We start from the raw sequence: 16,982 nt of genomic DNA, 5'->3' as shown, positions 1-16,982 counted from the left end.
GGTCTGGGTTTGAATATCGATAGACGGGAAGCATAAATTCGAGAAGCAGATTCCGTAAATTTTATCTGATGATCTGGCCATCATCTTTATCGAGAAAGTACAAAAGAAGGTTCTGATTTTGTCTGTTTGTGGGTCTAGAGAGGAAGTGAAGAGATGGGAGTGGGGTAGGGTTTTTATATTTGTGTTTTGTTTTGTTTTTGTTTTTGTTTTTTTTGTAAAGGTTAACTTACCTTACCACGACATTCTTTACATTTTCAGATACCCATATGATGTACACGCTGTACGAAGATTGGCTACCTCATCTGTGGAGGAATCACAAACAAGGTAACAGAGAGATTTTTTAAAATTAAAATGCCAATTCTTCAACGTTCGATCAGACTTTTGATGTCTTCAGACCGTTTTAATGTCTTCAGTTCCAACCTTAGAATATCAATTCTCCTCACTAAGTTGCATACACTTCTGTTAATGTTATTTCTGAGATTTTGGACGTTCATCAAGGCAATATCTCTAGTTGCCGATTTTCTTTATTCTTGTCACCGATCTTTTTGTCAACGTGTTAGAAGGGAGGGGTTAGGCGGTGTAGGAAGGAGAAATGTACGCAGTGGGAAGCAGTTTGAAAGGGGAGACTTATGAAGGTATAGGGTACAACAGTTTCACATCACGAATGAAAGTTACCTTGAAGAAAGTGAAGAAAAATCTGAAAAGCCTAAATGATCCGATAAAGTAATAAAGCTAAATCAAAAGGTCCTTTGTTCGCAATTAAACCTATATTGAATCTGACATCCACAAAATTTGGACGAAAGTGGGATGAAAGATTTAATTTGCACCAGAGAGTCCTTCCAACTATATTTAATGGTCACCAGAACACAAAAGTATAAGTATATCTCCCGAGGCAACCTTAGCTTAAGCTTATCAACTGTTCCCGCTAGACCCCAAATGTACAATGGCATCTTTAAATTACTACATTGTTTTTCTTCAGGGACAAATGAAGAATATTTTTGGACGGAAAGCTTGAAAATTGGCCGAAACAAAGATGGTATTTACTGGTTGATGGCAATTATTGGTAGGTTTGATTGCTTTATTTAACTGTAAGGAATGAGTGTCTGGCAGACGCTGCTGATATCTCAGTGATCTTTTTTTTCGGCGTTTTCTCAGCAATGACTTAAAATTTTATCCACATTGTATTAACGCGGCTGCGTGAATTTTAAGAAGTCGTTATCAGACACCAACGTCACCAGGAAAGTCACAATGCGTTTAATGCTTTCGGAAGTCGATGTGACAAAAAAAACAAAGACCATGTGATTATTTATTAGAAAAAACAAAGCAAGTCCAGTCCTGCTTTAAATAAAGTCATGATTGCTTCTTTTTGTAATTTTGCATTTGCTACTCGGCAAAGTTTTTGAAGTTTGAGTTTGTCTTTTTAAACGTTATACACGATTTTGAGAGTTAAGGTCATTTTTGTGAAGCCTTAATATGTTAATTGATTGGAAACTTTTGAAACGCCTTATAGGAAATCTTAAAGACGCGCATTGCAATAAGTAGATGTTTTTCTGTCTTTTTTTTTTCTAAAATCTGTAAGGTCGGATTTAAATTTTTTTGAAATCCTGTACACAGCTTTTCACATTTTGTAAACTAACCTTGTTTGAAACTGATGGCTGCCTTTCTCGAAATGTTATATGGTCTTTTCAAACTAATTGTCAGGGAAGACGAAAGCAAGGGAATTTCCGTAACTACAAATATCCACCAAGAAAAATAAGGTTGAATAGTTGACAGAAAAATTGAGCACATGCCGAAAGATAACCTGATTAATAGCTCTCATTTCAACATGTTGCCAATCTTCTCACTTGTACTGTTTCCAAAATGTGAGCGGAATATAACTTGAAGAAAGGAAAGATTTTATTTGCTGCCAATTATCAGTTCATTCAGTGTAATTGTGTCGCCTCTTTTAATATTTAAAAGAAACCATGCGCCGTCTTGCTAGGTTTATGTGTTTACTGAAAGGCGCTCATAAAGCCTGCTGTCTATCCTGTTTCCTGTATTTCTGTTCCGTATCGGCCTATTTTGGACACGGAAATTGTCGACCTTTCCGCTATGAAATATTCCTGATATATATGGGGACAACTAGCAGGAGTGGGAGTGAAGAGGGTCGGGAAAAAGTGAGAACCGAGGGGGATTTCACACTCGAGTCAAATAATGTCCAATAATGGTTAAAATGTTCTGCTATAGAGCAGGAAAAAAGAAACGATCACATTATAGCTTTGTAGTGCTTTTCATAACCAAGTCTTTAAACATGAAAAGAATAAAATAAGAAGTGAGAGGTAAAGTATGTCGTTTCATTTTTTTTTACCTCTGGAAATAACACAAAAACATACTAATTCGTCTTTATGATGGCTCAATAATTTAACAGGAGATCTTTGATTACTTCTTGTTGAAGGTTCACTAGAATATCTAGAATTTCCTCTGTTAAAATTCCAATTTTTTTTTCAATACTCCAGCTACTTATTTCCTAAAATATGTTCATGCCAAATTTCGTGAAATTCCAATGAGCGGTTCTTGAGAAATAGGCTATTTCCGAGAAAGCTATTACCTTAGCTAGACTGCTTTTTGTACAGTCTAATCCAACTCTAATTATTCTTTGTTTATTTTTTTTCTTTCAGAGTGCCTGGGTTTGTTCTTCAGCGACATCAAGCCAGAATTAATCGAAAAAGGACAAGCAATGACAAACCATTATTTTTTTTCGAAAGGTAGAAGCTACGTTAGTTAGAAGCTGATGCCGCTAGGAACAATTTGCCAATTCTCCATTAGACTGTTGAAAATTAAGCATTGAGAGAATTTATGAAAGATTAAATGCAAACTACAGATAATTTCCTGTAAGAAATTTATTTCTACAAACATTTTCGAGGAATAAATACTCAACCTTTTTACCAGTTGTAGTTTTATTTATTGCTTGTTCTGGGATGAAATTTTTCCTCAGCTCTTTCACGTATTAAAACTAGTTTAAAAATCTTCAATTTTCCCATCAAAAGACTTAGATAAAATACGGCGCCTAAAATACGCATGCGCAATGATATTTTTGGAAAAATGTAATTTAATACTAAATTTATACATAACTTGACCGTCAATAAATGCAATATTTTATTCCAGTGCGCATTTCTTTTGTCATCTTTATAAGTAAATAAAACATTTCAAACAATAAAGTACTCACAACATGTGTTTCATTTCAATTGTTTTATTCATCTTTAATTTTCTAATAACAATAGTTAATTAGTTAGGTGATATTCAATTAAATTAATTGCAAAGGTGTCATCAAAAAAACTTGCCCTATATATACCAAGACTTTTGGCGGGAAAATTGGAAAAAAAATTGCACAGCGTTTCCCCTGACAACTTTTGTGACAAAATTTTAAGGGGGTACCACCCCTTGAATTTTTCCCGCCAAAAAAATCATCATATACCATCCTGAACACAAACTAACAAAAAATTTTGACTTTTAAACATACAAGTTTTTCGCCAGACCTAAGACTTTTTTAATCCAGCAAATATTTGTTTGCGTTCAAGATGGTATATTCCATGATGATATCTTGTAAAATAGTCAACTATTAAACGACAAGCAGCTAATAACCTGTTTAAAAAATGAGAAGAGCAAGTTAAAATTTCTGTAACTGTAACGTTTCTGCCCAAGATCGAGAAGTTGAAAACATTTCTAAACCGAAATATTTGAGAAAGTTTACATAGCCGGGAAACTTGAGCCCCAACTCTATAAACTGTCTTAACTATAGCGATTCCAAAATGCCGCCACCTTCTCAATGTTGTGCAGAAACATTGCAGAGTCCCCGACAGGAATCGAACCCATGATCTCCGGAACACAGGGCGGGCGCTCTATCCACTGAGCTACGAGAACTCATGGGGAGCAAGGTCATTTAACTGAGTTCATATATGATAGGTGTCCTGCATACTGCTAGGATCAACGCTATCGAATTCATCGTGAGTAGTGATAAATTAATAAAGATGGTGAATTTTAAGCTCGGTAATGAAATGTGAAGGTGAATTAATCAACATGACACGAGCGTGGGACAAAGAAAAATTCTGAGTCCCCGACAGGAATCGAACCCATGATCTCCGGAACACCGGGCGGGCGCTCTATCCACTGAGCTACGAGAACTCATGGGGAGCAAGGTCATTTAACTGAGTTCATATATGATAGGTGTCCTGCATACTGCTAGGATCAACGCTATCGAATTCATCGTGGGTAGTGATAAGTTAATAAAGATGGTGAATTTTAAGCTCGGTAATGAAATGTGAAGGTGAATTAATCAACATGACACGAGCGTGGGACAAAGAATTTACTCAGAATTTTTCTTTGTCCCACGCTCGTGTCATGTGAATTCGATAGCGTTGATCCTAGCAGTATGCAGGACACCTATCATATATGAACTCAGTTAAATGACCTTGCTCCCCATGAGTTCTCGTAGCTCAGTGGATACAGAGCGCCCGCCCGGTGTTCGGGAGGTCATGGGTTCGATTCCTGTCGGGGACTCAGAATTTTTCTTTGTCCCACGCTCGTGTCATGTTGATTAATTCACCTTCACATTTCATTACCGAGCTTAAAATTCACCATCTTTATTAACTTATCATGAGCCTAATTATTCATACGAAATAAGAAAAAGGCGAAAACTTCAACCTAGTCCTAGTTTTGGAAAACTTTTTGAACTTCTAGAAGTTACTTCCAGTGGGGTGCAAGGGTTAGCGTCTGGTTATCAAGCTTCAAAATGTATCACTATACATCCTATGGCTTCTGTTAAATACTTGTGGTAAAACTTTGTCATTTGCGAACGAAAGCATAACATGTTACAAGCATCGGACAATTGAAACTCCGGCTTTGAAAAGCGATAGAGCTTATAGCAAATGTTTGAAAAATTTTTGTTCAATACAAACGATAGCGATAAAATTTTAGGGACCGTTCATTTTTTATAAGGGAGGGGGGGGGCTGGTGGGATTTGGGAAGCACCATTTAAAAATCGCATGACCCCCCCTCAGCTTACCAATTTTTTCACATGGCCCCCCCTTATAGCGGTCATTTTTTGGGATGACCTCCCTCCCTAAAAAAAAAATTTGAACAAACAATACTTAGATTTCAACTTTTTTAATATTTCTCTATTATCCCCCTACTTCACATTATTGTGCTCACTATGAAGACAATATTTACAATCTCTATACGACCGAGAGCTGTTGTTTAAAAAACAAATCAAAAGAAAGAGAAGTCAATTTCGGATCTCCTAGTTATGGCTCGCCCTGAGCGTGTGGCGTTTGGCCTTTCATTGGCATCTTCCTCATCTGGATTGATGAATGCAAGAATGACGTCACTTGAGTCATCTTCTCCCCCAGAGTCAATGGCATCACTGTCATACTCATCATTGTCACTTTCATCCGTTTCACTGCTGTCAGCACTTGCCCTGTTGTCATTTTGTGTCAATGTCCTGGCATTTCTCAGTGTTGGTTGGCCAGCTCTGAGAGGACTCTTCTTCTGCAAGCATGAATGTCTTACAATTGCCTTTACTTTCTCACTCTTGCTGCTTTTCAAATGCTGCTTCAGCCCGTGGTGGTTTGAGTACTTGTTTAGTTCTGGAACACGTAGCTTTTTAAGCTTGGTTAGATCTTCGCACAACTCAGTCCAAGGATAATCTTCCTCCCTACTTAACTTTGCCTTTTCTTCTGCTCTCTTTTTCCTTTTAAATTCCAGCACTTCAAGGCGCTGAAGATAATCCACTACAAACTTCGATTTGACAATAAACTTATCTGCAAATAGAGCAACGCTCTCTGGGTCAGATAAAACCAGCCTGCCACTTCCATGCTCTTTCTTCTTTATATTGTTTATCCAATCGGGGAAAGAGCGCATTACTACATGAGCATCATGAAAGAGGCTCATTCTAAAATGCGCAATAATGGCGAAAGCGACGAGTCGTTTAAGAAAAGGTTTACAGCTGAACGATCCAGGCAGTTTGACATCTTACAAGCAAAAGAAGCAATTTTTCTAGGTGCGGATGGCTGTTCAGAAAGGGCGAGTGAGTTTTCCATGCAAGGGTACCAGTTGAAGCCCAGTGATGGAAGAAAACTGAACTTCTCCATCAAAGAGCACAGAGCAATGGTGGAAAAGTTGAATGTCATATTGAAAGATGTAAAGGAACACGATTCCACACTCTTTCAGTCCAATGGGCTTGCTTTAAAGCAGGGCGAAGAATTTTCCCACAGTTTTAATGTAAAACAGATCAAATGTACAGAAGCTAAGTTGACGAAGGTCACGCAGGACATGGAAGCACTAGAAAATAAGAAGAGCAATTATAACAGCATATTCAAAGGCATACTCAAACAGCACATCAACAAAAGGAGAAGGAAAAAAGAAACCCCCAGAAAGTCAAATGAAAGAAAGAGGAAGCGGACTGAAAACAAAGCCTAACGAGTTTATGGAATCTGTGTTGGAAACCCGCTAGCAAATGATCTTCCACAATGCCTTGTGTACCCTCCTAGAACGGCCGTCCCGGAAGAGTGTCTTAAAGTTGAGGATGTTGTCACGTCGATATTTAGAAGAGATGGGCCATACATCGCACAGCTCTTGGAAGGGAATTATTTCACCAATGCTGCAAGAAGCAGAATCACCACCAACCTTGAGCGGGAAGTCAGAAATTATGTTTACACCTTCATGTACCCTGAAGAGTACACTCTGATGGAAAGCATTGCTGCTTCTTGCAGCATTGGTGAAAGAGACTCCCATAGCAGCACAAGCGGCGACAAAGAACTCGACGACAGCGGAGATGAAGATGAGTGCCAGTGAAAGTTGCATTCGAAAATAACAGTGTTAAATACTTCTTTTCAGTAGCTACAAATGCTTTTTGTCGCCAAACGTTTTTTTAAAGCAGAAGGAAAGTTTGTAATAAATTTGTATCCTGCCTTCTATATTTATTCTATAGCAATTTTTTTGATATTCAAACATTATGCCATTTTAAAGTTTTACTAAAATATTTCACATGACCCCCCTTTTTCCCTTATTTTTTTGGGATGGCCCCCCCTCGAAAGCCATTTTGTTTCGCATGGCCCTCCCCCCAAATCCCACCAGCCCCCCCTACCTTATAAAAAATGAACGGTCCCTTAGAAGAATCAGATAATTGAAACAACAACTTTGAAGAGCAATAGAGCTTATAAAAAATTTTTGGAAAGTTTTTGTTCAGTACAAACGATGGCGATAAAATTTTAGAGGAATCAGTCAATTGAAGCTACGTTTGTGATAATACTGTAACTGAGTGAATACAAAGGATAGCGATAAAATTTTAGAAGAATCAGACAATTGGAACTACGTTTGCGATAATAGACGTGATAGTGAATAAACGACAGCTAATGACAGCAAAAAAATTTGGAAAATCAGACAATTAGACCTACACTTTTGAAAAGCAGTTATGGTACGAGTTACTTGATACCAGACAAAATTTATTACAGCCCCGCTGAAAGTTGAACAAGAGGATATATTTGGTTTCTGATTGATTGTTAAACGTTTAGTCCCCTTCTGAAGAAACAAATAACCGACTGTTTTCCGTACGAAAATGTATAAGATAACATCTGCCGATTAATCTCGTATTTTCAAGATACGAAGATCAATCCAGAAACCCAATATCCTCTTTTAAAATTATTTATCAAGGTGGCCTTGCATGCGCTTTTTACTATAGTGCATAAAACCAGAAAAAGAAAACATGAGCGAAACAAGGAAGGAAGCGATTAATATGTTGTGATCATGCCAACAAATATTCAAGAATTCAACTTGAATGAAGCTGCGAACAAATTTAATTTCACTAACGAATTATTAACGATTCCTCTTTCTGGAAACATTTTAAAGCGTTTCAAAATTTCAGTTGACGCAGAAGCAGAGGAAATGATAGCAATTGTTTGATAGTTGAACTGAGCACTTTTAATTAACTTCAAGCTGCAGAATTGTCAGACGAATTAGATAATTACTAAATTTTGAGCAGGAAGGTTGCTATTTTAATACTGACAATTCATATCTCAAATAAGTTACAATCTATTCCTTTTGTAGAAGTTCGGTGGCCTTAACTTTGTGAGAAATATTCTCGTATATTTGACTACAAATCGAAGAATCGATCACGAAAATTTTAATTTCATAAATGAATTTCAATGACATAAATAAAACGTTTGATAGCTAAACCGAGTACGATCAGCCTCCAAACTGAGACAATTTTCTACGACCAGTCATTTAATATCGTTTTTGAGGAAGGGCATTTTTGTTTGCCCAATCATTATTTTCGTAGAATTTGTTATGATTGACATGATCACAGTAACCAATAGTTACAAAAGGCCAGTTGCTATCACGGTTTGATTTCAACATGTAGCGCCACCTTAAATACCCGACAAATGTCATCGCTTAGTAACATGTTTTCAAACTTGGGAGAGTTGAGCAATTGTGTAACAATTTGGAATTTTGAGAAGAAGAAAAAAGAAAATCTACTCGACTTTGAGAAGACAAATATAGTAAAGCATAGAATTGCGGACCGATAAAATTTGATTTAATCAAGTGGATGATCGCTCGGTCAAAGAAATAAAACTGCCTACAAGTTGAAAGCATGTACTAAATGATAATTCGAAAGCAGTTGAAAACCTTCTGGGAAAAATGGCTGAAATAGTTAACATTCACTACCGAATTGAAATTTTTTCCGCGCCCGAAAGTCACTCGAATGCAAATATTTCAGTCGAGCAAACAAGAACTTTTAACAACCAAACTGATACAGTTAGACTATGAAATTTTGAACTCGAATATATCTTCTCTAGTTGCAAAACTACCATTTCTTATCGGAAAGATATCAATTTATCCAAATTCTCAAATGCCATTCTTAACTTTTGTCTTCATCATTCCTCCTCGAATCCTTTTGATCTTCTTGTGTTTTCCTGACTTTCCTGTCTTCTGGCGTTTACTCCTTCAAAAAAAAGAATAGATAAAAATTGCGTAAGGAACAGTCCCAAGTGTGGAAACACACGAGTAAACGAAGACTAAAAAAATTCACAATGAATTATTAAACGCGGGTGCTCGTTGATAGGTACAAGACAAAGCTTAAGAAAGAAACGCCATTTTCATGAAGAAAGCCAAGTTCTCATCGAAATAACCCGCTATGAACTTAAGCGTCTCGTATGGTTCCTGAACTAGCTTCTTCCTTAAGCTTTACTACTTTACTAAAAGAATTAGGTTGCTCTAAGTTCAACACGAAACGTAAACCGAGCCGGTCAAGCGCGCGTGGTGGAACTTAGGGCCGGTATTTTTGATGGATGTTTTACTTAGAATGCAAAGAAATTGATACTAACCATTGAGAAAAACGGGTGTTGACAAACTGTCCTTTCCCTGACGTATTCGCCATTTCTTCTTCAAAGTAAGAATTTGCTTCTCGTGTAGAAGGGAACAGTACACATCTTTCTCCGACAACAAACATCTTAAAATGACAAACAAGCACCTCAGATCAGCAATAGCCATCATGAATATGGAAAATACGATTAAACCAATCAGCTAACAAATACGTCGCAAATTTTAACGACAACACCCTTTGTACGCTTTACTCCGACGACGTTTGGTATTTTCTTTGTTTATATGGAGTTCCCGGGAACTCGTCTGAGACAAATATACACAATAGATCATTCTTAAAAAATTATCCTCTTGTCGCACAGTTTTTAAACCCCTATCAAACGGCGCATGATAGTCGATGACAGTTGATGATAGTCGGTGAAAGTTCGGTGAGAATCATTCAACTTTCATCGACTATCATGCACCGTTTGACCAGAGCTTTAGATGTCTATCTTCCTCTTTTATTTTAAAAATAAATTTGGTGGCGTTCATTCAAACATGCAAACACACAACTAATGATTAATCATTTACATTGTTATCACACGATTTGTTCATCCTCATATGCATGCCACACTGAATGGCACGACGAATAGGTCTAGGCCACCCTAAAAGGTCGCAATAAAATCTTCCGGTTTGGTGCATGATGTCTCCAAAGATTTTGAATCCGGAATTTAAAGTGGGAACTTTGTATCCGAAAACTTTTGAATCCGGAGAGTTTTGTCATGTTAACGATTTTTTCTCTAATCCGCATATTTTTCCGGCTGCGATCTTTTAAGTTTGCGGAAGAACCAACATGCCGAATCTAGCAATGTCCTGTCACGTAGTCACAGTCGTAGTCACATTGATAGCCATTGATGGCGGTCGCTGGTTGCCTCATTCTGTTACAGGTACAGGCAATCTTTTATAATGGGTAATGCTATATTCCTCAGAAACTAAAAATTATCGACGCAAACAATGTTGACGTCTTCCACACTTTATCGGAGATGACAATGGTACGATCGAAAACCTGGACGATTCTGGATAAGACCAGGACAAATGCCTGGTGGGACAACCGTGGTGAGCAACAATATCGTGGTGTGCGAGTGGGAAGAAAACTTCAGACCGTCTCAACCTACCCCTAGCCTTTCTTTGGCAGCATTTTGTTCTCGCTGCAGCTTGTTAAACATTTCATCATGAATGTTCCCGGAGTTATCTCCCTGTGTAAACGGTTAGGGATCCGAACATCCTTTCAGTGTAAACGCCTACGAATCCGAATACTCTAAAATTGATGAATCCGGAAACACTTACGGATCCGGATTTATCTCCTCCAGTATAAACCTAGTCTAAAACAAGGCTTATGTGTACTACGAACAAAACTACTCAAAAAATTGTTCTGTTCTGCAATATATGGCTTTATGGGTCCTCTATGCATACTAACTTAAGGCAACATTCACTACCTGTTAGGCAAACTAGTGTTTTTATTTATTTATTTTGAGTTTTCTATCGCAGAAATAGAAACAATTAAGGGAAATCCCAAAATAATAAAATAAAAAAATACCTGGATAAAACAGAGTTTTATAAGCAACATTTTTCAACTAAAATGAAAACGCTTGTAAATGTACAACACAAGCGACCAAACGACAAAGAAAAGTAGCAAAGATTTCGCAGCCTCTTACGCTGAACCTTCCCTTAAACCTTTTCCGTCGGTCCCAATTTTGTAGAAAATGGACGACTTAAGCGGAGATTATTCAAGGGATATTTAGGAAGACAAATATGCCTCGCTCTCTTTCGTCTTAATTATGTTTCATCTAACTCAAAGAGTGAACAAGGTGCCCGCTTTTACTGCTTTTTCAGTGCATCTTTTTGTTTAGATCAAACTGAAATGCCCGCATCATCCACATCATCCAGTCAATTTATGATTATTATTCCATTCTCCCTTGTTGGTTACGATGTGACTATAACTAACCCATCCAATTCGGGTGCATGGAATAATTGTTAATTCAAAAGCAAACTCTTCTTGGCTTAATCGGATTTTCTCTCAGTCAATAGGCATTTCTCTGCACGCGTAACAGAGGTTTAACTTTAACAACTTTAGTGCGAGGGGGGATGAACACGCAATGTTGAGGTGTTGTGTTGAAATAAATCATGACAAATAATTGAACTGAATGTGATAAAGAGGAATATCCGGCTGGTTAGTACTGAAAGTGCCTTTAGGAGTGACTATATCTAGAGACTATATTTCCTTTTAATGTTCTCTAGGTACAAGACCTTACTGTGAAGGAATACACTAAATGATACCAAATTACAATGTTGAGCCTCGATACGACGGAGCAACTCTGTCGGTGCCTCAGATCTAGGAGCCATTTCCTCTCCATCCCTTCTTCTTCAAAGCAAGAAAAGGCCTAACTTCACTCTCCCCGTAGTTCCCCCAACCACCCCCACATTTTCACTCGTTCATGGTCCTCCGTACAAATCTATTTTCTGCTCCGCCCCGCCCTCCATCGCACGGGAAAACCACCGGCATGCTGACCAGCTGATTCATGGCATATCATTGTGACTGATTTCAAAGATCCCAATCACACATATCTCGTCTTTCTCAAGCAGGCAGATCAAACTTAGCGTTATTTTACGCGAGACAGATAGCTTCAGATAGAGAGGACTTGAAAGAGAAAAGTTCGGTAAAGGACCGCTCCTGAACACTAACAACAGTTAAAAAAAATTACAATTTCCAATGTGGAAATACAGCTTTGTTCATTTCATCAAGTAAAAGCTTAACAGAAACTTATCAGGGGACGCAGTCAAACCACTCATATAAGATTTAATAAAACCATACTAAGATTAAACAACTTACAGAGTTGATAAAGCCTTATACCATGCACTCAGAGAATTTTGGCAGATCGTATCGGGCTAGTTAAGTCTTTTGAGGAGATGAGTTCAGCTCAGGTCAGTTCGTTTGTTCGATTCCATGTATTGTGTTATCGTGGCAAAGCATGACGAAGGTTTTATGTGGCGGGAACGTAGTCGAGACAAAACAAAACGACAGCAATCGAGTTTTGTTTGAAATAATGATAAAGATCGCCACCACTTTCGCGGAATACTGGGCTAGTTTCCAAAATATTTTTCCTAAAAAATTCTGACAAGTATCTAAGTTTAAAAATACATGAAATGTTAAAAGCAGAATTTAAATAAATAGAATAATCTATTCAAAGTGGTCTACAGAAGGTGAAAATTGTCGAATTTTTCTTCCGTGTTATCTTTCTCGCATACTATAATTGAGCCATTATCTACCTCTGTAGTCAGGCTAAATCAAGCCATGCTGAAAGCATTTTCAAACTGATTGTAGCTTCAGAACTTATGGTTAATGCATCCATCAACTACGAATTAAATTTGTCTCTTTAATAAAACTCCCACCACGAGTTTGGTTTGAAAAGAATGATTGTTTGCACATCTTATCTCTGGGAGAAAGGAAGAAGTTGATTAGTGGAAACAACGAGCGATAATTGATCGCAACGGCAGGTGTTCAGAGACAGCTAGCGGGGGAATTAATTTGTTTGAGGTGGAATATATAAAAAAACACTGGACAACAAAAACTATTTTCAAAGAGGAAAAAGAAACAACCGCCTTGACGAGAAGAGATTTCTCACTGATTCACCTTGATCGAACCAAATCAAATGACAACCATGGTAAGCTGAATGCGTTGTTTTGCATTTCTTTGCTTGTGAAATACTAATTAACCGGGATTTTACGAGCATGAACATTACAGATCCGAATATAAGCCAAATTGATTACGTTTGTTTTCGGCGAGGTCCGAGAAGTAAACCTAATATAGTTTTGAGGACGATCAAACTTTTTAATCAGAGAGTGTGAATAAAAAAGACCCAATGCAAGAGTTTCTAAAACTTCGGAAGAAAGTACAGAGTTTGAACAGTAAAGGCAATTTCTCCCACTCTCATGAAGTATGACGGTCCGCCGGTTTCATCACAGCATAAAATTTAAAGGGCTCAGTTTCGGAAAGTCGAGAAACAATATCTAGTCCACTTGTTCTATGGATTTATCTATTACCGAGTAATCGCAAGTTGTATTTGTTGTCTATGACCTTTGGCTTTGTTTCATTTCCGTTCCTTTAAGATTCTGCTCAAAAGAAGAGAAAACGTAGGCTGACTGAAGTTTGAAATCCTTGGTCACATTTGTGCTAGCTAGATATGACTTTGTAATCGAAAAAATGAGTCGAAAAACATGATAGTAACAAATATCCATTGAAATTAAATCTTGTTACCTGTACTACGGGAAGTCAAATAAAAGAATGCACATGTTGAACATATTTTAAGCGGAAATCGTACACGACGTAGAACTTTGCGAATTCAGGGGAATCTACTGAAGAACGCTTCAATTCCTCTGATTTTGTGCTGTTTTCTGCTGCTACCGTGTGCATCAAAGTTAGTCACAGTCCTAATAGCATTGGCGTCTGATGTTTTTAAAAATACCATGTTTAAGAAGTAACTAAAATCTTTGAAACGTTTGTGGAGAAAATTAAATAGGATTCTACGGAACAAGCAACTCACAGTTACCTAAAACATACTTTTTACTCTACAGTAAACGACTAAATGCGTCGAGCATAGTGAGTTGGTAATGAATGAATGAACGCAGCTGTCAACATGCAACTCGATGAGGAAAAGAGAGTGATTCCTTTCACCAATTATTGCTATAATTTACTTTGTTCACACAATAATTATCGCCTCATCCGTTTAACACTTTTGAATTCAAACAATGTTACTTGATTAATGAAGCTGAAGACGCCCATTTGGTATAAAACGGTCAATTTGATGTCAGAATTATGAGTCTGAAATAATTAAAATAAGATTGGTCCATTGATTTCAAGACAAAGGGAAAAACAACAAGAAAAATGGAGACAAGAAACCTGTCAGCGCCGAACAGGGAGATAATAACACGTTGGCTGAATGTTTACGATAAGATGCAACTAATAAAGAACGTGGACACCAGATTACCACGCACTACTGGGCAAAGTTTTTGTCTTCCATAGCCACATTTCATGTTACTAATTAATCATTCATACATAAGAAAACTACATTCACGCAAAAGAAAAACTACTCCTTTGATAACTATACGTTGTGTGGACAAAAAAACAGGAAGTTATGGATCAAGTCTCAGCTTTGGATTAACACGTTTCGACTATGGTTGTTATTCCCAAACATCAATGCCTTGGGTTCTCAGAACACCGTTTCGAGTAATTAATTTAGCCGTTCTCGTATCGCTTTCAGCATAATCATGCCTCTTCAAAACATACATAGCAAGCGGGTTTGTAGGTTGTCTGTTATTTCGCTCGCCGCTGTGATCGGTAAAAGCGAGAACAATTGACTTCTAGTGAAACAGTTGTATGTCTCACATGCTTTCGCTTTCTGAAAGGCTGGTTTTCACTGGCGACGGAGTCGGTGTCGGAGTCTTAACCAGAAACACAGAGCGATACGATCTAGTTAAAATCAGACAGACAGAATCAGAAGCAGAATTCAAGACCAATTGCGATTATGTCTCTGTCGCTTATGATCATTGTTGGAGTCGGAGACAAAAGCGGAAGAATTAACCAATCAAAAATGCTTCAATCTGGGCTTTGTTAGTGGTTGGTTCTTCCGCTTCTGCATCCAACACCGAAAATCTAGTTTTAAATGGATCATAAGTGAAGGGTCGTAAGCGGAATCGAAAGAAAATGGAAACGGAAAATGGAAGTAGATTTTCTTTGTTCCCTTCGTGAGGAAATGAAATAAGAAAGATCTTGATTAAGAAAGCACGAAAGGAGTTACCTGGATGGACCACGTAAATGTATTTTCTGTATAGCATAAAAAGACTTTATAAGCCAAAGCTTGCCTTGTCAGCCGGTAATGGTCGCTGAGCAATCAAGGTTCTAAAGAAATTGAAACGAATGTGTTATGTCGAGAGAAAATAATTAGCCAGCATTTAAGCGCAGGTCACTTAATCCAGCATTTAACTCCGTGCCGGACCGTTGACCTTCTCACGATAAAATCCTCTTTCTTTCTCTGTTTTTTTGTTTGTTTATTTGTTGCTTTTTTTTTTGCTAAGTTTGACATATCTTTCTCAGGACATTGGTAAATCTTACTCATTAAGCAAAATCACCTGCATCTCGTATGGAGTTAATGAGTTATGGTCACATTCACCGCCAAAACTGCGAAACCTCATTTGCAGTTTGGTTACTTTCTGACTTTAGTTTTTATGTCGAGGAAAAGGTTGTTGTTATTCATCGTGGTATGTGCAATAATAAAGAATATTATCGTTTGTCTCACGATGTAGTCACTTGAGATGTAGATCGCGACGTTTCGACTGCTTACTGCTAGTCTTCGTCAGGCGATGCCTGAAGAAGACTAGCAGTAAGCAGTCGAAACGTCGCGATCTACATCTCAAGTGACTACATCGTGAGACAAACGATAATACACTTTATTATTTTAGTTTTTGTTATATGGTAGATGAAAATAGTTCCAAAACTTCGTCAATACAATCAGAAAAGCATAAGCTCGATTTTTTTATTAGGACTGGCTTTTATACGTTGTAACTTCGAGAAAAGTCAATCAGACAATGGTATGACAATAGTTAGCCTAAGAATGGGGTGTGAGTTCCTCGTCTCGTACCGGAAATCGTCTTCTACTTCGTATTCAATAAGTGCTGCCCAAACACTTAGGATAGGGGCGCTTTTGTTTTACGGACAATTCACTTGATCCCACAGAAATCAAAATTCACATAATCTCTTCCTTTATACTACGAATACCTCAATAATATGGACCCTCGGATCTGCCCCTTTGGCGTCCTTATTATTATGGAGGTTTGACTGTATAACCTTGATCAGATAGTGCGTACATGTCAAATCCTTGAGTTAAGAAGGTGCTGTCATCTACGGCAAACATTCACTTTCATTCTGCATCTCGTATGTGCAGGTTATGAGCCAATTCAAACTAACCGAGTAAATTTAATTTATTTGAAACACTTAAGCTTTCCCCAGCAGTTCCTACACTAACATTGCTTCAACAACTATTTCAGTTGAGGAGTCACCTTTTGTATGCTATGATTGCTACAGTTGTAATAGTGGAGATATTACAGACCGTGGATGCTGCGCCAGCTTGCCTCTGTATGGACCATGGAATATCCTGTCTTAATGGCTGCATAACCGACACATGTGCGAACAGATGTAATCTAGAAAAGATGATGTGCTACAAGAATTGTCGCCGAAGTAAGAAAGACGAAACAATGCTTGATGCACTGGCTGATGAGTACATGTTGTTGGACAACTCACTATAATATCGACAGAAAGAAGCAGAGCAAAACGAATTTCCTTTTCTGTTTTGAGACAAAAGAGATGCAGTAGTATAAAATGATTCACCTACAGGATACGTTATTAATGCCGGTTTGTAAAACACTGTTGATAACTAAAACTTGTCGATGAATTGAAAGGTGTCAATAAAATGAAAGGATACCAAAGACCGTCGTTCCAAAGTTTATTGCAGTGGCTTTACTGAAGGCTGAATCAGATATCTCTGTGAGACAGGATTCTTAAAGGGTAATAAATTTGCCTTTTTCCACTGGAAAATGCA

At 37.7% G+C, this 16,982-nt stretch overlaps 2 long non-coding RNA genes across 2 annotated transcripts; one reads left to right on the top strand and one right to left on the bottom strand.

The window, feature by feature from the left end:
* Positions 1-7,073: 7,073 nt before the first annotated feature.
* Positions 7,074-9,667, bottom strand: LOC149102766 (uncharacterized). The gene is made up of 2 exons (XR_016202050.1): positions 9,357-9,667; positions 7,074-8,974 (listed from the first exon to the last, which is right to left on the bottom strand). It is a non-coding gene; the product is annotated as an uncharacterized LOC149102766 (long non-coding RNA).
* A 3,078-nt stretch (positions 9,668-12,745) lies between these two features.
* Positions 12,746-16,869, top strand: LOC110047697 (uncharacterized). The gene is made up of 2 exons (XR_002296529.2): positions 12,746-13,052; positions 16,432-16,869. It is a non-coding gene; the product is annotated as an uncharacterized LOC110047697 (long non-coding RNA).
* The last annotated feature ends 113 nt before the right edge of the window (positions 16,870-16,982 follow it).

Source organism: Orbicella faveolata, unplaced genomic scaffold, assembly GCF_042242905.1.
Source record: "Orbicella faveolata isolate gen_17 unplaced genomic scaffold, um_ofav_v1 contig_35, whole genome shotgun sequence".
NCBI lineage: Eukaryota > Metazoa > Cnidaria > Anthozoa > Scleractinia > Merulinidae > Orbicella > Orbicella faveolata.
This window is presented reverse-complemented; position numbering and strand designations above follow the sequence as displayed.